At 42.5% G+C, this 24728-nt stretch overlaps 1 protein-coding gene and 1 long non-coding RNA gene across 5 annotated transcripts in view; one reads left to right on the forward strand and one right to left on the reverse strand.

The window, feature by feature from the left end:
* RPS6KA5 (ribosomal protein S6 kinase A5) overlaps positions 1–24728 on the reverse strand; it is a 187793-nt gene that overhangs the window by 144402 nt on the left and 18663 nt on the right. The gene's annotated exons all lie outside the window — the stretch shown is intronic.
* LOC139035708 (uncharacterized) lies at positions 391–24168 on the forward strand. Of its 3 annotated transcripts, none has more exons than XR_011488422.1 (3): positions 391–875; positions 13874–13988; positions 20338–24168. It is a non-coding gene; the product is annotated as an uncharacterized lncRNA (long non-coding RNA). The 3 variants fall into 3 exon arrangements; XR_011488424.1 differs by having other exon boundaries at positions 391–707; XR_011488423.1 differs by lacking the exon at positions 391–875 and adding an exon at positions 4719–4963.

Below are 24728 nucleotides of genomic sequence, written 5' to 3' on the forward strand. Positions count from 1 at the left end.
AGCAGGTGCCTCCTCACACCTGAACCAAGGGCTAGGTCTGCAGCCAACAAGCACAGGATTTAAACTAGCCAAGACGAGAGAATGGCTGGGAGTTTCTGGACCAGAAGAAGGGGTGGAACAAACGCATGAGTAGGAACACGTATTTTCCTACCAGAGAATATTAGCTGTAATAAACATGCGGGAAAAACAGTGAAAACATGACATAAGACAGATACAAGAAATGCGCTGGTTCCAAACCTAGAATGCCAGACTAGTTTTAACTGATTCAAAAATGCTGAATCCGTAGGTGACAGAAACCCCTGACGAGGCCACAGGAAGGCCGCTCAGCAGCAGCGCGCTGGGTCACCGGAAGGAGGGGAGGCGGGAGCGGGAAGTGGGCGGTTACCGCAACTCGCTGGGTGCGCGCTCAGGAGGGTCCAGCCCAAGTGCTGACAGAAACTAAGCGGGAGAGGAGACGACGAAGCTGAGGGTCGCTGACACAGGCTTCCCTGGTGGCGCAGTGGTAAGACCGCCTGCCAGCGCCCGAGGCAGGGGCGCGGTCCCGTGGGTCCAGGAGGCCCCCTGCGCAGAGCAACTCACCGGGAGCCTCTCTGCTGAGGCCCTGGGCCCGGGAGCTCGTGGTCCACAGCCAGACCACGCGGTGGGACGCGCGCGCCCCAACGAGAGAAAAGCCCGCAGCACGGGAGGCCCGGCACAGTCAACAGCGAGTAAGTGAGCCTGTGTGTGTGTGTGAGGAGTCGCTGAAATGCTCCCTTCAGGGAGCACCTGCTGAACACCTGACTTGGGAGCCGACACTACAAAAGCACAGGACAGGGCTCCCCACTTTCAGGGACAAACTACCTGAACTTCGGCTCCATTTCCCCCAAGAAACCGTGGTGAGTGGCAGTTACCGACAGAACCTTGCTGAAAGGGGAAGCTGAAGGGAAGTTGGAAGGGGAAGCTTGGGGTTTCAGCGTCGGTTTACATGGCATGCCGTCCCAAGGGCTCTCGTGTGGGCAGTTCTAGACAAGAAACTGCAGACACAGACAGCACGGGGACGGGGTTCAGGACATGCTACCCCAAAGCACAGGACCTGGGCAGACTGAACATTTTAAGCTGAAGGAATCTGAGAAACAGCGCAGGCAAGGACTCTCTGACCTTCTTCTGAAGTCACCCCCAGACCCTCCTGTGCAAGGGCACCCCCCCACACACCCAGAGGAAAGGAGTATCCTTACCTCTCAAGTCAGGGACACAGAGGCGAATCGGAACAAACAGGACCCGCTAAGTTTCCCCCAGCTCACTACCCACACCCTTTTCCCATGAGGCTCCGTTTTTCATTAAACCTAATATTAAAAAGCTCAGGTTTAACCATTTCTCCAAGTCTTTATTTCCTCATGAAGGCCGCCAAGTAACATAAAACTTACATGAAATTAATTTATATACTTCTCTGTTGTTAACTGTCTTCTGTTACAGGAATCCAAATTGAGAATTCAGAAGAGTGAAGAAAAAAGTTTTTTTCTTTCCTCCCCTACAATGCCCAAGGTTTTAAAAGGGGACAAGGGCTAAAGTTTTAAGAGGAAAACTCTTCAGGAGATCACAAAAAGACGGCAAATCTTGATGATGACCAAGAGTTAGGACGCAAGGAGAAAAAGGGCCAGAGAAAGGGCTAGAAATCGAACACTGTGTAGAATCCAAGGAAAGACAAATGTCAATTGAAAACTGACCATCAGTGAAGTCACGCTATGATACAATGATAAATATATATATTTGGTCTTAGTCTTAAAAGCTTAAGAATCTCCTGAGAGTGGTAAGAGTCTCTTGTAAGTTACCGAGGGGCTTGTTGCTGAGGACCCCTGACAGCTGCAGGATGGGGCTGGTGGCGGACACCAGGGACTCTCCGCCCCACCCTCTGCCCGCCTTCCCACCCCAGGGGAATAAAGAGGGGCTGGACAGTGAGTTAATCCCCAACGGCCATTGTTCAATCCATCACGCCTGTAAAGAAACGTCCATGAAGACCCCTAAACAACAGGGCCTGGGGGTCAGAGAGGTTCCGGGTTGGTGCACACACAGCGGCAGGCACAGCGGTCTTCCCTGAGAGTTCCAGAAAGTTCCACACTTCCCAGCACCTCCCCCATCCCAAATACCCAGCCCAACGAATCTCTTCCCTGTGGGTGATCCTGAGTTGCCGCTGTATGAATAAATGAAAGTTGTATGAGTAAAATAAATAAATCGAGCCTCCAGTCTACACAGGGAGGTCAAGGTACAAAGGTGGGGATGGAAAAACAAAATAATATCCTGAAAAGTAATGGATACAGATAGTTTTATTCATGAAATGGAGCTATAAAGGGAAGGAATTAAGGAAATGGGAAAGAATCCTATGAAACTTTTCCAGCTTGGAAGGCAGACGAATGAGAACACCCATGGACAAAGGGAATACGGGAAAGGCTGGGGGGTGTTTTAGGGAGCGGATCCCTCAGAAAGTGATAAACAATGGGATACTGGTCAGAAAGGGTCAGAGAGAAGGACTACAGGACAGAGTGTAGACAAGGACATGTTAAGGCTTTATGGTCGGGAAAAAAGATTATGTGCAGCCCTCCTAATGGATACAAACGGCCTCTGCCAGAGAAGCTGGGCCCTGAAACAAGAGTCAGGTGCCTCAGAAATCAGCTCGGCTAAAGTGTACAACAGACAATGAAGTGAGGTCTATGAAAAATAACTGTGAGCAGGGTAGAAGGATTTGAAGGCTCCTCCATTGGCTCAGAGAGAAAGAATCCACCTGCAATGTAGGAGATGTGAGAGAGGCAGGTCAGGAAGACACCCTGAAGGAGGAAACGGCAACCCACTCCAGTATTCTTGCTGGGAAAACCCCACGAGCTGCAGTCCATAGAGTGGCAAAACAGTTGGGCACGACTGAACACAGCACACAACAATCAAAAGAACTAAAATATTTAAAGAATATTAAATATTTAAGAACACAGGCAGACTGGACAAAATGAGAACTAAGAAACGGTGCCAAGCTGGGCAGTGGCTTCAAGCACTTTCCTGTGAACAACCCAATCAACAGCTTTGAACACCAGGCTCCCAAGGAAGGAACACCCCTATCCTGAAGGTGGCGGTACCGGGCTCTTGAGCTTTTCTGTCTTTAGCTATTAGAACGTATAGCCATTCCCCTTTTTTCCTAATTCCACGGTCCCCCAAGCAAACCAATTTTCAGTTGTTACCTTTACCCCAAAAGAAAAATGCACTAATTAAGGACACACGATACTTCATGCACTTGTTGATTTGTATTGCCCACTGTAAGCTGGTAAAATGTCACCAGGGTTTATTATATTACATCAGTCTGCTGTGATTAAAACTACAACTAGATGCTTGAAATCAAAGAATGAAGAGAACACACAAACAGTATAATGATCCAACATTGAATCCTATCTGCTGCCAACAAGGAACACTTAACAGACATACATGCAAGACACAGCAGTCGTATACCACGCCCCTGTCAATGGTTTTCTGACTTTCTCATTTCAAAAGAAAAGGAGAACAATTATAAAAAGCAACATTTAGTTGAGATTTAGTTTTCAATGCAAAAGGAAGCAGAGAAAATTCTAATCTATTGCCGATGAAACAAATAATGAAGCTATAATTTATTATAAATCTATGATCTGCAGAATACAATCAACTTCTACAACTTAAACATGGTCAACACAAAAGTTTGCCAATTTTCAGATACTTAACTGATTTTTTTTTCTTGAGACATTAACTCATCAATTAAAAAAAAAAGGGAAACAAAAACTAACAAGTTAATGAAAAAGTTCCCATTTTTGGTAAAGAAAAAAGTTTCGGACCTGGCCCAAATTCCCTATTCCTCAATAATTAGTTTCACCTTCCCCTTTCCAGCACCTTCAGTAGTAAAGACATCAACATTAATCCCTAATTTCCAAGTGCCGGTGTGAGCAAGATCACATCACGACATTGTGGGCACCTTCCTCTTTTTAAAACTTTTCTTTTCTATGACCTGTGACAGAGAAAGCCTCAGGGATGGGACGACTGTAATCCCACCATCCTGATACTAGCAACCCACATTTTGTGTTCATTTCTGCTCTTTTGCTGATATGGCCGTATCCCGGTCACCAGCAGGGGCCTGCCAGCTCCCGAGAATCTAGACTGACGGGCTCGTCCTGCAGACCCTCAGCCTATGCAAGTCGGATGCCCCCGGCCCAGGGCTCCGTGAGGTGCTCAGCAGACACGCTCAGCTCCCTCCGAGGCATGGAAGGTCATCGCGCTTCTGTACTGCAACCAACCAAGCGAGGCTTGGGTCCTTCGCTGTGTTTTATGAAAGACAAAGTGAAAGTGAAGTTGCTCAGTCGTGTCCGATTCTTTGCGACCCCATGGACTGTAGCCTACCAGGCTCCTCCATCCATGGGATTCTCCGGGCAAGAATACGGGAGTGGGTTGCCATTTCCATCTCCAGAAGATCTTCCCAGCCCAGGGATTGAACCCGGGTCTCCCGCAGTGTGAGCAGACACTTTACCGTCTGAGCCACCAGGGGATGAAAGACAAAAGCAAAACCCAGACACACGCAGAAAGCCTTGCTGAGCACAAGAGACTTGAGCGAAGACTTCGGGGGAGGCAGAGGGCAGCAGGCATGGCAACAGCGGAAAGGACACTGGAAGCGGCACCATCCCTTACCCCTTCCCACCCTCCACCCCCCGGGACCCCCCGCTGGTCTCACATCAGGTGTCTTGACTTTTCTCCTTTTCTCCATCCGTCCTCATTAGGAACAAAACCAACAAATCTGGTCCCTTGTTTCTTATCAAGCGGTTCCTCCACTCTGAACCCTTCAGTCCCGGCTGACACCCTGACTCACAGCCCAGGAGAGCCCGACCAGAAGGCAACCTCAGGGCACTTACTGCCACACCAGGAATGCTGGGGCCCACTGCTGCCATAAGACATTTCTCTTCCCCTTGCTTATTTCATAGGCTTTTAGGTAGGATCATACACTGTGAGTGGACTGTGTGTGTGTGCGTCTTGAGTCGCTTCAGTTGTGTCCAGTTCTTTGTGACCCCATGCTAGGCTCCTCTGTCCATGGGATTCTTCAGGCAAGAACACTGGAGTGGGTTGCCATGCCCTCCTCCAGGGGATCTCACAGTCTGCTAACTGAAGAAACATTCTGAATGCTTACTTGGAGCCGATACAGTACAAAGCCCTGGTGAGCAGACATACTCTGATATCAAGGAGCACAGGGTCCAGTGCGGGCACTCGGGCAGGTGGAGCAGCCCAGGGTGCCAGCAACAGCAGAGTAATAAGGGGCAGGGAGAGGAGCAGAGAAGCACAAGGGAGCATCTCCCCCAGTGCAATGTCTGCGAAGGTCAGGCCTGATGGACAGCACACAGAGAACATGGCCTGTCTGGGAATCTGCAAAGACTTCAGTTCAGTTCAGGCGCTCAGCTGTGTCTGACTCTTTGCGATCTCATGGACCGCAGCATACCAGGCCTCCCTATCCATCACCAACTCCCGGAGTTTACTCAAACTCATGCCCACTGAGTTGGTGATGCCATCCAACCATCTCATCCTCTGTCGTCCCCTTCTCCTCCCACCTTCAATCTTTCCCAGCATCAGGGTCTTTTCAAATGAGTCAGCTCTCCGCATCAGGTGGCCAAAGTACTGGAGTTTCAGCTTCACCATCAGTCCTTCCAATGAACACTCAGGGCTGATTTCCTTTGGCATGGACTGGTTGGACCTCCTTACTGTCCAAGGGACTCTCACACACCAACAGTTCAAAAGCATCAATTCTTCAGCGCTCAACTTTCTTTATAGTCCAACTCTCACATCCATACGTGACCACTGGAAAAACCATAGCCTTCACTAGACAGATCTTTGTTGACAAAGTAACATCTCTGCTTTTTAATACACTGCCTAGGTTGATCATAACCTTACTTCCAAGAAGTAAGCGTCTTTTAATTTCATGGCTACAGTCACCATCTGCAGTGATTTTGGAACCCCCAAAAATAAAGTCTGCCACTGTTTCCCCATCCATTTGCCATGAAGTGATGGGACTGGATGCCATGATCTTAGTTTTCTCAATGTTCAGCTTTAAGCCAACTTTTTCACTCTCCTCTTTCACTTTCATCAAGAGGTTCTTTAGTTTTTCTTCACTTTCTGCCATAAGGGTGGTGTCATCTGCATGTCTGAGGTTATTGATATTTCTCCCGGCAATCTTGATTCCAGCTTGTACTTCATCCAGTCCAGGGTTTCTCATGATGTACTCTGCATATAAGTTAAATAAGTAGGGTGACAATATACAGCCTTGACATACTCCTTTCCCAATCTGGAACCAGTCTGTTGTTCCATGTCTGGTTCTAACTATTGCTTCTTGGCCTGCACACAGATTTCTCAGTAGGCAGGTCAGGTGGTCTGGTGTTCCCATCACTTCAAGAATTTTCCACAGTTTGTTGTGATCCACACAGTCAAAGGCTTTGGTGCAGTCAATAAAGCAGAAATAGAAGTTTTTCTGGAATTCTCTAGCTTTTCCTATGATCCAATGGATGTTGGCAATTTGATCTCTGGTCCCTCTGCCTTTTCTAAATCCAGCTTGAACATCTGGAAGTTCACGGTTCACATATTGTTGAACCCTGGCTTGGAGAATTTTGAGCATTACTTTACTAGCATGTGAATGAGTGCAATTGTGTGGTAGTTCGAACATTCTTTGACATTGCCTTTCTTTGGGATTGGAATGAAAACGGACCTTTTCCAGTCCTGTGGACACTGCTGAGTTTTCCAAATTTGTTGGCATATTGAGTGCAGCACTTTCACAGCATCATCTTTTAGGATTTGAAACAGCTCAGCTGAATTCCATCACCTCCACTAGCTTTGGTTGTAGTGATCCTTCCTAAGGCCCACTTGACTTCACATTCCAGAATGTCTGGCTCTAGGTGAGTGATCACACGATCGTGATTATCTGGGTCATGAAGATCTTTTTTGTGTAGTTTTTCTGTGTATTCTTGCCACCTCTTCTTAATATCTTCTGCTTCTGTTAGGTCCATACCATTTCTGTCCTTTATTGTGCACATCTTACATGAAATATTCCCTTGGTAGCTCTAATTTTCTTGAAGAGATCTCTAGTCTTTCCCATTCTGTTGTTTTCCTCTATTTCTTTGCATTGATTGCTGAGGAAGGCTTTCTTATCTCTCCTTGCTATTCTCTGGAACTCTGCATTCAAATGGGTTTATCTTTCCTTTTCTCCTTTAAGTTTCTCTTCTTTTCACAGCCCTTTGTAAGGCCTGCTCAGACAGCCATTTTCCCTTTTTGCATTTTTTTTTCTTGGGGATGGTCTTGATCACTGCCTCTGGTACAATGTCATGAACCTCTGTCCATAGTTCTTCAGGCACTCTATCAGATCTAATCCCCTCAATCTATTTCTCACTTCCACTGTATAATCGTAAGGGATTTGATTTAGGTCATACCTAAATGATCTAGTGGTTTTCCCTACTTTCTTCAATTTAAGTCTGAATTTGGCAATAAGGAGTTCATGATCTGAGTCACAGTCATTTCCCGGTCTTGTTTCTGCTAACTGTATAGAGCTTCTCCATCTTTGGCGAAGTCTACGGTCACCTCTGCATTTAATTCTATTGTGAGAAAGGACTTTATCAACACCCCTTCCTTTTTCTATTTTCCAGACTACATGCTGCTAAGAGTGCCAATCTGGTTTCCATTAGCACTTAAAATGTGGCAGCCTTGAATCATGTATCAGACTGCAGGAATCTGTGCTTACAGCTATAAACTTTCACAGGGCTGCTGCCAACTCATTTTTCAAGCACAATCCCACCTACTAAAAATGTTAATTTTAATTCATGATGAACTATCTAATTTAATGCCATGAACGCTGGAGATCAAAGAAACTAAAGTCATCCTGCCTTGGCCCATCCTCCTTCCACTTCAGCTTTCACTGTTTCCTTCAACGCAGCCACACTCCGACCCCTCGTCTGTGGTGTGGAAGAAAGGCCCCAGAGGGATCTCGACAGCAGGTGTGCCCCTGGGTCCCCTCTTTTTGTCTCAAAGATGAAGTGTGTATCCCATTTTCCTGATGCCAAGTTGAGCAATTATGACAAGGCTATGAGCACAATTATGTTGCCATGAAAAAGGTACAGATTGTTTGTGCCTCTTAATAATGTACCCTATCATTTAAATTTTTCTTTTATTTTAAAGTGGTTTCAAAATCCAAAGCTGTAAGAACAGACAATTCCCATATTCATAATCACTAATTTTTAACATTCTGCCACATTTGTTTTACTCATACATTCATATTCACAGACACAATTACTTATTCTTTTATGATCTGCTTCAGAGTAGTTTGCACACATCATGCATCCTACACTTTAGTAGTTGAGAATGAAAAGTATAAGTGTTAGTCACTCACTCATGTCCGACTCTTTGTGACCCCCATGGGCTGTGGCCCTCTGTCCACGGGACTCTCCAGGCAAGAGTACTGGAGCAGGTTGCCATGCCCTCCTCCAAGGGATCTTCCAAACCCAAGAACAAAACCCAGGTCTCCCACAGTATAGGCAGATTCTTTACTGTCTGAGCCACCAGGGAAACCCTAGTAGTTCAGAGTGCTTTTCCTAAAAACTAAATCTCAGTACAGTTATCAAATTCAGAAAGTTTGTATTGATAAAATAATCTATGGTCCCTTTGGGCTTCCCAGATGACTTAGGGGTAAAGAACACCTACCAATGTCAGAGACGTGGGTTCGATCCCTGGGTTGGGAAGGAATGAGGAGGAAATCGCTCCTCATTCCAGTATCCTTGCCTGGAGAATTCCACGAACAGGGGAGCCTGGCGGGCTGCAGTCCATGGGGTTGTAAAAGAGTCAGACATGACAAAGTGACTGAGCATGCATGCACGGTCCCTTTTCTGATGTGCCAACTGTCTGATGTCCTTTGTGATGGCTAATTTTACATGTCAACCTGCCTGGACCACACAGAGTGCCCAGATATTAAGTCAAACACTATTCTGAGTCTTTCTGGATGGTGCTGTGGGATAAGGTTACTATTTAAATCGGTGAACTCTGGGTAAAGCAGTTTGCTCTCCATAAAGTTAGGAGTGCACAGCGGCACTCCATCATCAAAAGGAAGTGACCAGCGGGAGCCCGGGGCTGAGCAGGTGCTGAAGGCACAACTACGCACTGTGAAGAGGCGGCTCACACGCCTGTGGGCCCACTCCTGCTCCACTGCCCTCTCAGCCTGCAGCGCTGGCCCAGGGGAGCCCCTGAGGGCAGCAGACAGAAGAGACAAGACTCAGGCCTGAGTTACAGATGGTTCTGTGCCACACGGACAGTCACAAAAACACTGGCTCCTTTCTGGGGCACTACTGAAGGCAGTGCTGATGAGACCATGTGACCAACTACAGACATGAAGACTGTAATCGCCAGTCTTGTTTTGTTCTGTGATTAGTAATGTGTTGTTTCTTCCTTGTTTTGTTACCCTACTAACAGTATGTTTGTGGGGAAGCATATGTGTATAAAACAAGTATCTTTATTCTCTTCCCTCTCTTAACCCCTTATGTAACATGATGTATTACATTTATTTCACAACATTTAAGTTACAGGATGTCAAGGAGTAGAGTAAACATCACTCAAGGACTTAGAATCCTCTTCTGAGGAAAGGTTTATTGTGTTTTTCATTGTACACAGGATAGTTGTAAAATAGCTGCAAGTATGACCTTGCTATTGTTTTGATTTGGGGATTAAGTTTGGTTTAAAGAGATGCATACTGATGTCCAGATATTTGGCCACTCAGACATTATTCTGGGTGTCTCTATGATGATGTTTTTGATTAACATTTAAATCTATGGGCTTTGAGCAAAGCAGACTGCCCTCCATAATGTGGATGGGTCTTTTCAATCAACTGAAAGCCCGAATAGAACAAAAAAGACCAGCCTCCGGTAAGGAAGAGAGAGTTCTCCGATCAGAACAGTGCCTCTTCTGGATTTTAGGCCTCCTGGCCTACCCTGTAGACTTTAGATTTGCCTCCACATCAGATGAGCCAATTCCTTATAATAAATCTCTTTCTCTGTGTATACATATTCTATTGGCTCTGTTTTTTGGAGAACCCTGACTAACACATCCTGTAATACCATTTTTTTCTTGCATACAAAGTCCAGTATATAATCACATATTGTATTTATCTCTTTAATCTCATTTAATCTTGAAGATGTCCTCAGCCTTTGTCTTTTATAACTGACATTTTTTGAAGAACAGAGGTGTTTGTTTAAATAGAACCTTCTGTTCGACTGACATTTCCTGATGATTCAGGTTCTGTGCGACAACTACAACACTACTCAAATCACCTGTGCTTCTCGGGTATCACGACCAGAAGCATATGAGGTCAGCCTGTTTCTCACTGGTGACATTATCTTCGTTCACTCAGTCAAGGAGCTGTCCTGTTTCTCCATCATACAGGTACCAGTTGGGGCCATTAAGGTACCCTCAGTTCAGTTCAGTTCAGTCGCTCAGTCGTGTCTGCTCTTTGCAACCCCTCTTTGCAGCACACCAAGCCTCCCTGTCCATCACCAACTCTCAGAGCTTGCTCAGACTCATGTCCATTGAATCAGTGATGCCATCCAACCACCTCATCCTCTGTCCCCTTCTCCTCCCGCCTTCAATCTTTCCCAGCATCAGGGTCTTTTCCAATGAGTCAGTTCTTCGCATCAGGTGGCCAAAGTATTGGGGCTTCAGCTTAAGATACCCTATTCCTCATCAAACTCACACCTAAATTTAGCATCCACTGATGAGTCTTGCTAATCTTTACTATCGTCATTACAAACTAAGAGGTTTTCACCCTTCCCCATGTATCAGCCAGGACCAGACTGAGAAGAACCCTCTCTTCTCCCTATCTGTCTCCAGAGTCTTCATGGATTGCTACTTTTTAATGGCTTAAAATTCACTCTCGCCCTGCTGGCCCATATTTGGTCAGTGGAAACAGCTTCAGGCGAGCTCTCTACCCTTCAGACACAACTCCTTCATCTTCCTTCCTTCCTTTTGAAGCACTTCCTTGCTTTCTCTTAAGTAGCCTTGATTCCTTTTAATGGTAAATGGTATTAGAAACCAAGATCTGGGTGTCAGTTGCTCACTGCTACTGGAATATCTTGCCTTCTAGGCTCTTTGATGAACAGAACTAGGAAATAAATGCTTATATCATTTTATATATATAGATACACACACACATATTTAAATCTGCTATGCAAATACATACACTGTATAAGAACTTATACTGTACAAAGACTTGTTTTACACATCTGTGACATGCGTGTTTCAAAATATTGTCAGGGATTCCTCATTCAACTGGTGTATGATCATTTCCTTACCATCTCTGACTACAAGAATTATTTGTATGTGAAATTATTTGATCTTATTTCTTATTTACTAGTTTCAGTCAGTTCGGTCGCTCAGTTGTGTCCGACTCTTTGTGACCCCATGAAACGCAGCACGCCAGGCCTCCCTGTCCATCACCAACTCCTGGAGTTTACTCAAACTCATGTCCATTGAGTCAGTGATACCATCCAACCATCTTATCCTCTGTCGTCCGCTTCTCCTCCTGCCTTCAATCTTTCCCAGCATCAGGGTCTTTTCCAATGAGTCTGTTCTTTGCATCAGGTGGCCAAAGTATTGAAGCTTCAGCTTCAGCATCAGTCTTTCCAATGAATATTCAGGACTAATTTCCTTTAGGATGGACTGGTTTGATCTTCTTGCAGTCCAAGGGACTCTCATGAGTCTTCTCCAACACCACAGTTCAAAAGCTAGTTTAAGTCACCACAAATGAAACAAAAAGCATATAGTAATTTACAGGAAGTACAAGAGTAATGATCTAACTCTGAATGATGAAACCCAAATGTTATTGTTGAATGGATGGAATGTGAAGCACATCAATAATGACCACGTCCCCAGATGATTGACATGCCATCAATAAGCCACTTGTCCTCAAACAACCTGTGAACTCACCTCCCTGTGTCCTCCAATAAATATCAGGATGTCAGCAACTACAGGATACTTGGTGGCAGCTGAAGCAGAAAAGAGGCTAAGAAATTTGAGAAATCTGGTCCTGTATCACTTTCCTACCACCTTTTACGACTGGAAGTAAAGGCCAGGGTTGGCGAACAAGTCCGTGGTGTGAGGGGTTCTGAGCTCCGCTTCTGTGCGCTACAGCTCATTGGCGAACGCTTCCATGGTGTGAGGGGTTCTGAGTTCTGCTACAGCACAAAGAACTGTATTTTTACTGTGACCTCAAGTAAAATTGAAATTGAATCTAAAATTGGGAACAAACATGTATACATACTTATGGTCTAAGCCTACTTATGCAATATAAATTACAAGTAATTACATAAACAATATAATCTAAGGCTTACAAACCATTCTATCTGTGGCTCCCATCTTTGATTCAGTCTCAGCTCTGTAACTAAATATTAAGTGCTCATTATTTAGAGCTTTTTCCACCTCTTTAGATTAAACTCACTGTCCAGCATATTCCTCAGGAAGACTCCCTATGTAACGTATTTTTCTGAGTTCTTGAATACTCAAAACTTTTCTATAGTTTTAATCTTAAAGCTGAATATAATTCTTGATTCACACCTCCTTTCCTTAAGCTCCTTTAAAAGTAAAAAAAGTTGCTCCAGTGTTGCCTTGATGCCACTTTTGAGAAGTCTGACATCAGCTAATATTCCTACCATTGTATGATTTAGTTCACCTTTTGGAATGAAGCTCTGAGCATGTATCTTTAGTGTAATAGTATTACTAGAATATATCTCAGAGCTGATCAGTTTTTCCCAGTACCCAGTGGTCATTTCAATGTGTAGACTCAAGTCTTCTTTTATTTTTGGTATTATATTTCTTATATGGTTTAGTTTTATCTTTAAGAACGCCAGTTGTACGTGTTACAACTTTTGTCTTTCACTTCAACTACTTTCTCTCAGGTCTCTTTTTCTTTCTGCATCTAACTTTAAAAAAATTGCTTCCTTGCTTTTCTTTAATACTTATTAAATTTTCATTTTGATCTGTTCTTCCTCCAGGACTTGGTTATTTAGTCTTCATTGCTGACATGATTCTGTCTTTTTCTTCATTTTTCCCCCTGAGTTCAGTCAACTCTCACTGCACTTCCTTCTGTTTTCTGGTCCATTTCTTTCTTAATTTTTGGATATTTGATTCAAGGTATTTTTTCAACATTACGAAGGCATTTTTTTTTTTTTTTTTTTTGGCTGTGCTGTGCAGCATGTGGGATCTTAGTTCCCCCAGCCGGGGGCTGAAGCTGGCCCCCTGCAGTGGAAGCAGGAATGTTAACCACTGGTGCTTTTCTAAAGATATTTCCTCAGTTGGGAGTACTCATTCACGCCTTTCTTCTGCATAATATGGATTAGCGGAGACTGCACCACCTGGAACATATAATTTGCATTTTGTTTTATTTTCACAGAAGCTTTATAGTCCTTTTTTCTATTCCTATGTATTTGAGGTACAGGTTTTCTCAATCAGTCTAGTGAGGACCACTGTTTCATGGATGATGGGGAGGGACTGTGGGCAACTTTTGCTTCTGCAGATCTGTAATTTTCTCCGTTTCTTTTTTCTCTTCACTGGCCACATTCCCAAGGTGACTAACCTTTCCATATATATTCTCCTCTAGAAGCAAAGCTTCTTAACACTGCCCTTCTGATCCTGCTCACTTTCAAGCCCTTTTCCTAAGCCAGAGCCAGGGCCTATCAAGTCACAGGGTGGGAAGCAGCATTTCTGCACATGCTGTTGACACCTTTTCTTTCTGAGAGTTACCTTTTGCCTGTGTTTTGTCTGTTTTCTGTGCCTCTGTCTTTCTCTTTCAAGAGTCTCTCAAGACAACCTTCCCCCACTCCATGCCCCACAGGACCGCGGCAACAGGAGCTCCACTGGGACTCGCTGCCGTTTTCCCACCCGACTGTGACGAACCCTGAAGATGATGGCTTCTCCATCTCCCAGCAAAGCAAGAGGTGCAGTCACAGGTGGTTTTATTTGAGCTTCTTACTGATATGGGGGCTGGCGGGGGTGGGGGTGGGGGGGTATATGGAGATTTGGAATCAGGGAACTGTCATTACCAGACAGAGAATATCTATTCTTGTTCACTGTTAAAGCATCATTTCTGGAGTTTAAAAAAAAAAAAAATCCTCAAGGCAAACAAAGTTTCCAGCTTGGTCTGCAAGTGTCTCAGAAGATGTTACATTAAGTTTAAAACCCTTCAACCCCATCTCCACCTGACCCACAATGGAAAGTTAAGTGCCACTACCCTTTTTATCTTAAAAAATGATGGATTATTTGCTGCTTCACAGTCTTAAAAATTTCTGAGGTCTCATATGAGACTGGGACTTCCCTTGTGGCTCAGACAGTAAAGTGTCTGCCTACAATGTAGGAGACCCGGGTTCGATCCCTGGGTCGGGAAGATCCCCTGGAGAAGGAAATGGCAACCCACTCCAGTACTCTTGCCTGGAAAATCCTGTGGACGGAGGAGCCAGGTAGTCTACAGTCCATGGGGTCACAAAGAGTCAGACACAACTGATCAATTAAACTTTCAAACTTTCATATAAGACTTTCCCTAAAGTAAATTTTATCACTCAATCATCTAAATTATATTACAGCAACATATTACCGTAGTGGCTTAAAACGACCATTTCTCCCTTATCCTACATGGCCATCGTGGGTTGCCTAGGGTTCTGTTCCATGTCTTGTTTACTGTGGTACCCAGGATCACAGAGAAACCACTATCTAGAGCACCAAGAGCTGAGAAACAGTGGGAACAAAGTATCTGGAGGGCGTCACACTGGCAGCTCAGTGCACAAGCCCTGGAGGCCTTATGCGTGACCGCTGACCAATCTGTTGGCCGAAACTAGTCAGATGATTCCACCCCAGCACAAACGGACCTACCCTGTCCCAGGGGAGAGCCAGAAATCGGTACAACTGAAGCTTCATCTTAAACCTGAAATATTTCTAAACAGTTCTGCTAACTGCAATAAGCAAATGTACTTCTTAGCATGTGAAAACTAGATTGACTCAATATTAAAATCAAAGAAATCACATTCTAATGAAATTCAAATGACATGTAGTAAATCCAAATAAGACCTGTCAAATATACGCAATATTTTAGTTGGCTAAATGACAACAACTAAAATGCCTTAATTAGAGCTCTCATCAGACAAATTTAGCTGTGGCCAAAGCAAGTTATTGCCAACTTTAAATTATGGAAGATGACTGTGTCCATAATACCCTTATGAACAGAATCTGCCCAGATTTTAGTAAGTGAAAGTGTTAGTCACTCAACCATGTTTGACTCTCTGCGACCCCATGGACTGTAGCCTATCAGGCTCCTCTGTCCATGGAATTCTTCAGGCAAAAATACTGGGGTGGGTAGCCATTCCCTTTTCCAGGGGGTCTTCCTGACCCAGGGATCGAATATGGTCTCGCACACTGCAGGCAGATTACCGTCTGAGCCACCAAGAAAGCCTGGATTTTAATAAAAGGAACAACAAATATGTGCACACTTCAGCTTATGTTTATTTACTCAGATGCTTCTGTAAATCAGGTCTCCCGCACAGCAGGTGGATTCTTTACAAGCCTGAACCCTCAGGGAAGTCCAAATATATATTTAGATGTTGTTAATTTACCTTCTTACCTAGCACAAATACATCAGCACAGCTGAAGGGGTGGTAAATACAAAGTAGGATATTTATTTAATTTGTACTTATCATAGTTCTCTAACTTGGCTTATACAATTGGAAGATAAAAAGGCAAGTTTTAAAATAGCTATAGTATCTGAACAATGGTACACTGATAAGCATAATCATTTAAAAAAAATTCAAGGACATCCATAGTAAAAGATTAACCATAGAAAAGACTTACTTGTTCTTTGTTGTATGCCTGTAAGAGGACCTTTTAAAGGAATATTACAAGAATAAAAAATGGAACATCCATATGTTCCTCATGGGAAATGACATAAAAAATTCAATTCTGCTTTCCAATTATTTGCTTTATTATTGCCTTCCATTTTCTATAACCATTAAAATGTGGATGAAAACATACTAGCTTTTAAAAAGTAGGTTTCCACTTTATGAAGCTGTCCTCATTTATTACATTGAAATTGACTCTGAAAATAATGGGAAAATTAAAAATATTAAAATTTCACAAAGAAAAGAAGTAGTCAACAGCTAACCAAGAAAGTATATCTTTAAAAATACATTTTAATTTAAAAAATGAAAACCCAGAGTGTACTTTAAAATGTTTATTCTACAAATATCTAACCAGTTCTAATTACACGTAGGCACTGCATAGAGCTATCCAGAACATCGGTGGCCTAGAATTTCACTGTGTAGGTTAGAATTCAGGCATCATCTCCAGCTGTGCATTCTCAGACAAGCTGCCTAACTTCTCTCTCTGTACCCCTGTACCTACATCTGTAATAGTACCGGCCTTACAGGATCTGCTCTGGGGATAAAAAGAGTTAAAAAATTCAAAATCCTTAGGAAAACGCAGTGTTTGATCCAAACGAGATATTGTACAGATTAAACAAGACAATGAATGTATACCACTTAGACGGATGCCACACAGGGCTTCCCTGGTGGCTCAGGGGTAAAGAATCCACCCGCAACGCAGAGAGGCAGGTTCGTTCTCCTGGGTCAGAAAGATCCCCTGGAGAAGGAAGTGGCAGCCCACTCCAGTATTCCTGCCTGGAGAACTCCATGGACAGAGCAGCCTGGCTGGCTACAGTCCATGGAGTCTCAAAACAGTCAGACACGACTTAGCAACTAAACAACACAGACAGTAAGTGCACGACGCACACTAACTACTGCTGTAAGTCACTGGAAAGAAATCATCTACTGATTTCCAAATTCAAGATAGTAAAAATGTTCCTACATCCTAGTCTTCCAAAAAAAAATATGCTCCCAAACAGTAAGGTAAACAAGTAATGTTATCACACATATAAGAACATAATCAAGACATTTGAAGATCAAAAAAATCTTTAAGGAAAAGCCACAAGATCTAGAAAAAGAAAGGATTAAGCACATCATTCTCGAGATGACAGTGAAATGAAAATGAAGTCCCACAATGAGAAGCACACAGTAGCTGCAAGTAACTAGTCCACATGGAAGAGCACAGAGGGCTCAGAAGCAAAGTCTCCAGGAAAAAGGATTGTCTCATCTACAGAAAATCACACCGGAAAGGAATCCACAGAGCTGCTAAAACAGTGGAGGCACCCAGAGACTGAAACAACAGTAAGTGAATGGAAAGACTGGGGTAATTTAACTCTAGGGAAAACATTTACACAAAGAAACAAAAACAAAAAACAAATACTTGACTCAGCTATGAATATTTACATAGCAATTAAAGACTGAATATGGATTAAACCAGAACTGTAACTTCATTAAGTGAAAGTGAAAGTGTTGGTCCCTCAGTCGGGTCCAACTCTTTGCTAACCCATGGACTGTAGCCCATCAGGCTCCTCTGTCCATGGGATTATTTAGGTAAGAATACTGGAGTGGGTTGTCATTTCCTTCTCCAGGAGATCTTCCTGACCCAGGAATAGAATGCGGGTCTCCTGCATTGCAGGCAGATTCTTTACCACCTGAGCCACCAGGGAAGCCTGTTAAACAGATGAACAAATCAATAAAGGAGGTCTAAAACTGCTGACTGAAGAGCTGTACAGTGTCCTTTTTCAATTGGTGGACCATGTTATAATAGAAGAAAGCAGAAACCAAAGATGGAATGGCGGACAAGGGTCAGGGGCTGCGGATCTTACTTTATAGTGTTACCTAAGTACATACATGGATTATTTTTGATAAAATTTTTGCACTGTCAGGCAGATTCTTTACCACTGAGCCACCAGAGAAATGACTTGATAAAATTTTTTAAATTAAATAAAGAGTATTCAAGTCCACTTTATGACAGATACTATATACAGGTCCACTTACCACCATTCTCAATCACCATTTTCCTTGTCTTGAGAGGCTGAGAATATATATTCAGCTTCACAGCCGCCCTTGCAAAAGGATGGCCACTGGACACTGCATAGTCAAAGCCAAAAACATACAAAAATGTCTCCTAAGGATTTCAAATCCTACAGAGGAAGCAAACACCTCGCAGACAGAAAGTATTTTCCTCTTGCCCCACATTCCTGTCTTGAGTCTGGACGGTCGACATCGGCTGTCAGCATTGAGGACAGAAGTCACACACTGAGGCCAACAGAGCAGAAAGCAGGAGCCTGGATCCGCAGGGGTGTGGGCTGCCTGGCCCCAGAGTCCTCGTTACATAGGTGTCTTCTTTTTAATCTTACTTACTTAAACCACCGACGCTGAGTTTTCTCTTACCAGTTATTGTAACAGGACTTCATGTCAATGTGTGGCAAAAACCACTACAGTATTGTAATTAGCCTCCAACTAATAAAAATGAAAAAAAAAAAAAAAGAGGACTTGGGAACCAGTCTTCTCATGCTAATTGTGACAGGCACTAGGAAATCAAGATGAAGAAAACAGCTCCCCCAAAGCTCATTATCTAACGGAGCACACTTTGCCAACGAAGAACCACAACACCCAGTAAAACGTGCTGCTATCGAAACGTGGGGATGTCAGAGGAAGGAGAGGTTACATCTAGCGAAACACGCGGGAAGGCTTCTGCTGTCTGTCATGGGCCCTGAGGAACTGAGCGATTTTTAACAAAAATGTCCCTTCCACATTAGAGAACTACCACACAAAACAGAAACAGACTCTACAGAAGAGGGAAACAAACTCGCCATCACCGAAGGAGAGAGGGAAGGAAGGGGGGACTAATGCAGGTATGGGATTAACTGATAGGGGCTTCCCTGGTGGCTCAGCGGCCAAAACTCCGCCTGCCAATGAGGGAGACCCAGACTTGACCCCTGGGTCAGGAAGATGCCCTGGGGAAGGACATGGCAACCCCTCCAGCATCCTTGCCTGGGAAATCCCGTGGTCAGAGGAACCCGGTGGCCTACAGTCCATGAGGTCTCAAAGAGTCCAGACATGACTTGGTGAATAAACAATACCAACACTAACAGATACAAACTACTATGTATAAAACAGATAAGCAATAAGGATATACCTTAGAGCATAGGGAATTCTAACCTAGTATCTTGTAGTCACCTATGAAGGAACATAAACTGTAAAAATTACTGAATCACTATGCTGTACACCTGAATCTAACACAATGGTGTAAATCAACTATGAGTGAGTGAAGTCATTCAGTTGTGTCCGACACTTTGCGACCCTGTGGACTGTAGCCCACCAGGCTCCTCCATCCATGGGATTCTCCAGGCAAGAATACTGGAGTGGGTTGCCATTTCCTTCTCCAGGGGATCTTCCCGACCCAGGGATCGAACCCAGGTCTCCCGCATTGCAGGCAGACGCTTTAACCTCTGAGCCACCAAGGAAATCAACTATACTTCAATTAAAAAAAATAGAAACAGTACAAGCAAATATGAAGGGAAAGTACAGAGAATTTTCAAGTAAAGCAAGTGCCCCTGAGCTAAAAAGACCTGTTTTCTAATCTCAACCACATAAACTACCAGATTTGTGACCTTGGAGAAGATACTGTATTGAGTTGGCCAAAACGTTCCTTCAGGTTTTTCTGCAATATCTTATGAAAACCCAAACAGACTTTCTGGCCAACGCAATATCTGTGATAGAAAGAGATTCTCAGATGATTGTTGTAGCATTATTCCTGATACTTTACATACACTTATTAATTTTTTAGTCTATTCCATAGTTTAATTTTTTTTAACCACATAGGGTACACTCTGGATCAGATTCATCCTTAAACACAGCACAAATAAAAAAAAAAAAAAAAAGACAGAAAAACAGGCAGGTTATTTGAGACAAAAAGAAAGTAATTGAAACCAATATAAAATAATCTTATTAATCTTTTTAAGTCAACTAACTGGGCTTGTTACTAAAAAAATAAGCATAGTGGAATTCACTCCACTGTGCATTCCCTCAAATATCCAAGTATCTATCAAGTTCCAGACTACTCTAGGTGATTAGATACAACTGTGAAGAACAGACAGAATCTCTGTCCTCATAGAATTTTAATGCCAAAGCAACAAGGGAATAAAAAAATGTTTCAGATTAGCCAGTGGGAACATTAAAAACTTAACAAGCAATGTTAAGCATAGTGGAGGCCCGACCAAACACATAAACATCTGAAAGATTTCAATACTGTTCTAGCAACACTGAGAAACCCAAAAGAGAAAAAAAATTTGACTCTGGAAAGTTGTAATCTAGAATTTTAGAAGATAATTTTCATGTGGATTTACAGTAATATATGCCAGTCTCAACAGCTTATCATTTCCACCAGGATGGAGCCATGCTCACACTAACCCAGAGGTCACCGCTCAGCACATGCAGTCGCCCGGAGTCCAAGCCCACTCACAGCTGGGACCCATCTCAGGGGCCTCCCCGGACATGCGGACCGGTCATCACAGCACAGCCACTCCCCAAAAGACAGCACGATTCTCGGAGCCTCGCCCAGACGCTTTCATCTAAAACCAGACAGCAGAGAAGCAACGGAATGCACTGGAAGCATCAAGAAGGAAACAAGAGAAGAAAAGAAGCGAGGGGAGAGAAAGAAGTGCTTACAGAAGTAAACAATAATTCTAAAAGGCACAGCAGTCGAGGCCCCGAGGACGAGATCACCAATAGTTTCACATAACTTCCGCACTGCTATCTAAACAGCACAATGATGTTGTTCACAGTCATCTCTAAAAGGGTTAAACTATACCCAAAATACCGTCTAAGAAGTTAGGGACACGGCATGTAATCATAGGAAGCACAGCATTAAGGGCTCCTTTCAAACAAAGAAAAGCAATCCAATTTTTTAAAATAAACTTAAGTAATAGTGTGGCAAATGACACAAAAGAGGGAAACCAAATGGTCAACAAATCTTATATTTTTTTTGTTTTGCCTCATTTTTATTTACATTTTTCAAGAATTCTATTAAGTCTATCAGTATTCAGGGAAATGACACTAAAAAAAGAGACTACTTTACCCCCATCAAATCAATTTAAAAATGTAAAACCAAGAGAGGACAAATAAAATGAACTCTCACGTCCTGCTGGTGGGAATATGAGCCAGTACAATCAATCTGGAAAGCAGTTTGGCAACACTGAATAAAATCAAAGCTGTGCATATCCACAGAGCAGTGATTCTATCCCTAGGAATACACTATAGAGAAACTCTTGCACATATGTAAGTAGATACATAAACAATGCCACAAACAACATCAGTGCATGACAGAAAAAAATTAAAACCTTGAATATCCATTAACAGGACAATGAATAAAGAAATTATGATATAATCACACAATGGAACATCATAGAGTAACGAAAATAAATTGATAAAAGTTATAAATGCTCATGCAAACAACTCTCACTTTTAATGTAGCAATGAAGGATACACGTAACAGGCCTGCATATGTTTAGTAAGGATGTGTATATTACATGATATCGTATTTATGTAAACAGATCCCTGGAAGAGGAAATGGCAACCCACTCCAGTATCCTTGCTGGGAAAACCCCATAGACAGAGGGGCCTGGTGGGCTGTAGCCCGTGGGATCACAAAGAGCTGGACAACGACACAGACTGCGCGCACACACACGTGAAGAGAAAGACATGCAGAACACCATTGCGTACTGCAATGGATGCATATATGCTTATGTCGTGAAAGTGCAAAAACACAACTGGGGTGACAAAAACGACATTCAGGATAATCGTTACATAAGGTTTCAACTGAATTAGCAACAACTTCTTGAAAAACAGACATGGGGACTTCCTAGTGGTCGAGAGGCCAAGACCCCACATTCCCAGTGCAGGGAGCCTGGGTGCGATCCCGGTGGAGGAAGGAGAGTCGACATGCGACATCTCAGAGTGTGCACGGCTCAGCTAAAGTCCTGCATGCCACCACTGAAGACCCCTCAGGCCACAAGGAAGATAAAGATCCCTCATGCCTCAACTAAGACCTGGCACAGCTAAGGAGGTAAATAAACAAATAATACATACATTTTTAAAAAAGAAAAACAGATATGAATGCAATATCACAAAATAATAAGATCAGATAGCACTAGCGGGTAGGTTCATGGATGTCTGCTCTCCACACACACCAGAAATAGACCTATGCTTTTAAAACTGGCCTCTTTTACAACTAAAGAATCTGACAATTCCTGAAACCAACAAAGCGTTCACTTCTCTTCCTTGGCTGCCACCATCACGGTCATTGCTCTTGTCCTTACACCCCCCCAACGGAAATAAAGAAACAAGTACATCAAGGCACATTCTTCTCAGGCAGGGTGAAAAATCAGTCATAAAGAAACAATGATTTAGGCAGGGCAGTTTCTGGAGTGCAAATATCTAGGTTCACCCCCAGTTTTGCCACTTGCAAGACATGTGAACTAGCGAAAAGCCTCTAATCTTGGTCTCCTCTTAGCCTGCGACACACAGAAACAGCAGCGCTGCCATATAGGGTCGCTGGCAGTTTAATAGAATATACAGGTAAAGCACCCACCTGAATTTATACTACTGCTAACAGTGATTGTAACTGAGTTAAAGTATAGGAAGTCTCAGGACCAGCCCTCAAGATCAAAGTGATCTGTTCACAAATCTTTAAAAAAATTTTTTAATAAGATGGATATTTATTTATTTACAAGTTTTAATTAAGGCATAATCGATTTAATTTTAAGTGCACAACACAGTGATTCAAAAATTTTCTAGATTATACTCCATATACAGTTATCACAAAACACTGTCACCATTCCCCCTGCGCTGCACAACACCCCCTCGCGGTTTACTTGTTTTACACGCAGCAGTTTGTGCCTCGGAAGCCGATACCCATCTCCTGTCCCTCCCCATCCCTCTTTCCACTGGGAACCACTGGTTTGTTCTCCGTATCTCTGCTCACAATCTTTTGAATGGCTTACAGGGAACACTGCTAAGAATAGTACGGTCAAATGTCTTCTTGTAATGTCCACCTGAAACCAAAATGTTGCCAAAGAAATTACTCCACAGTTCTAGTGCCATGTGGCTTGCATGGCATTTCTTTTGAAAAGAGCAAATACATAGTCAAAATACAGACTAGCACAATTCAAAAATTCAAAAATTAGAAGAACTAAAGTAAATGATCTTACGATTAAAACACTGAAAAGAATACTATTCCTTATAGCACACAAATATCAGATGACTATCCATTTATGTTCCCTTTGTCTTTTTTCCTTTTTCGCATCAGAATATAAAAAACAACAAATCCATTTTCTGAACAAACTCATTTACAGAGGCAAATTTCCCTTCTGACCTGTACATGAGTGAACTGATGTAGTACTATGTTGACTAATGCCTGTTTACAACAATACCTCTCTATAGAGAATTCTGAATGAGATAGGGGTTGTTTGGAATTCCTACAATGCAGTCCTACAGATCTCTTTTTTAATCTTCAAAATCTTACTTGATTTTTGTATCTAATAATCATGGCCCATAATACCAAATGCAGAACAAATGGGGTAAGTGGGTCTCTTGGTCTGAGAAGAAATAGCCCTCTTTATAAAAATGTTTACAGTTGGGCAGGAAAAAAGAACAAATTTGTATCAACAGAATACTTACTAATTACTAGGTAAAGGGTCTTCATTTTCACATGCCTAGTTTTCTTAAGGATGTACACCCAGATTGTCAAATTCTTTATTTCAAAACCAATTCAAAAAAAGCACAGAGAAATTATCCCTCAATTAAAAATAAATAATTAAAAAAAAAAAAAAGCAAAAGCAAGATCTTTACATGGTGCTAAAAACTAGCAAAAACTGAGCAGAAGATGAATTTTGACACTCCTGTTTCCAAACTCAATCAGGTAACTCAGCACTGTGCCCTTAAGAATCCAATTTTGTCTTTTCCACTGGTATGTGGAATTTCAGCCACATGGCACCTAAACACATCTTGTATAGCAAAAAAGTAGAAAGTCACTTGAACATTAAAATGATCTATTAAAAACTGTAATTTTGGGTCAACTATATTCTTCTACTTCTCTGTATATTCATTCTACTAATTTTTGAGAGTTTGATATTTAAACTCCAACTAAAAATCTTAACTTATATACTTAAAGAAATAATTGTAATATATAGTTGAACTACATGGAATCTTGTTCTGTATTTTCCAGGTCTCCTATAAATGTATTATCATAGTTTCATAATTTAAAAAAATTAAAAAATTTTAAAACCCAGTAATTTTGCAGGATCTTCTCACAGATAGATTCTTTTTTAAAAAAAGAAACCATGAATCATTTCAGATTCCAGACTTTTAACTACTCAGCAATATTCAAAAAAGTATTTATTAAAGATACTTCTATTTTCAAAAGTCAATCAATTAACATTCTAAGCTCTGTGGGAAAAAGTGGTAAACTTATTATCTTAAACATTAGTATTATGATGACAGAGGATGAGAAGGTAGGATGGCATCACTGACTCGATGGACATGAGTTTGAGCAAGCTCTGGAAGTTGGTGATGGACAGGGAGGCCTGGCGTTCTGTAGTCCATGGGGTCACAAAGAGTTGGACACAACTGGGCGACTGAACTGATTATAATACAAACCTGATTGTTACTCATATTTTTTTACTTATCTTCTTTTAAAACTGAAGTTCACTATGATCCAAAAATATTCACATTATTCACAGTGGATAGAGCTGACTTTCATCCACAGAGTGTGCTTTTATT

Source organism: Odocoileus virginianus, chromosome 6 (assembly GCF_023699985.2).
Source record: "Odocoileus virginianus isolate 20LAN1187 ecotype Illinois chromosome 6, Ovbor_1.2, whole genome shotgun sequence".
Lineage (NCBI taxonomy): Eukaryota > Metazoa > Chordata > Mammalia > Artiodactyla > Cervidae > Odocoileus > Odocoileus virginianus.